We start from the raw sequence: 277 nt of genomic DNA, 5'->3' as shown, positions 1-277 counted from the left end.
TTTTTTTATTTTTGTCTTTTTGTTGTAAGCGGAGCGGGAGTCCGCTATGTATCCCGTAAGGGTTTAATAAACACATACTACTACATACTACTACATATAAATCTATGCGTAATTATGTAAAATTATATATGAATTTATATATATAATTATACATAATTATATATAATTATATATAATTATATATATAAGTAGAATGTATGAACATGAATGGACAAATTTGATACATAATAATATATAATTATGTATAATTACATATAATTTTATATAATTTTATATA

The sequence above is a fragment of the Odontomachus brunneus genome, unplaced genomic scaffold (assembly GCF_010583005.1).
Source record: "Odontomachus brunneus isolate Ranch 3 - 2012 unplaced genomic scaffold, Obru_v1 Obru_scaffold_306, whole genome shotgun sequence".
In the NCBI taxonomy this organism is placed as follows: domain Eukaryota; kingdom Metazoa; phylum Arthropoda; class Insecta; order Hymenoptera; family Formicidae; genus Odontomachus; species Odontomachus brunneus.
This window is presented reverse-complemented; position numbering follows the sequence as displayed.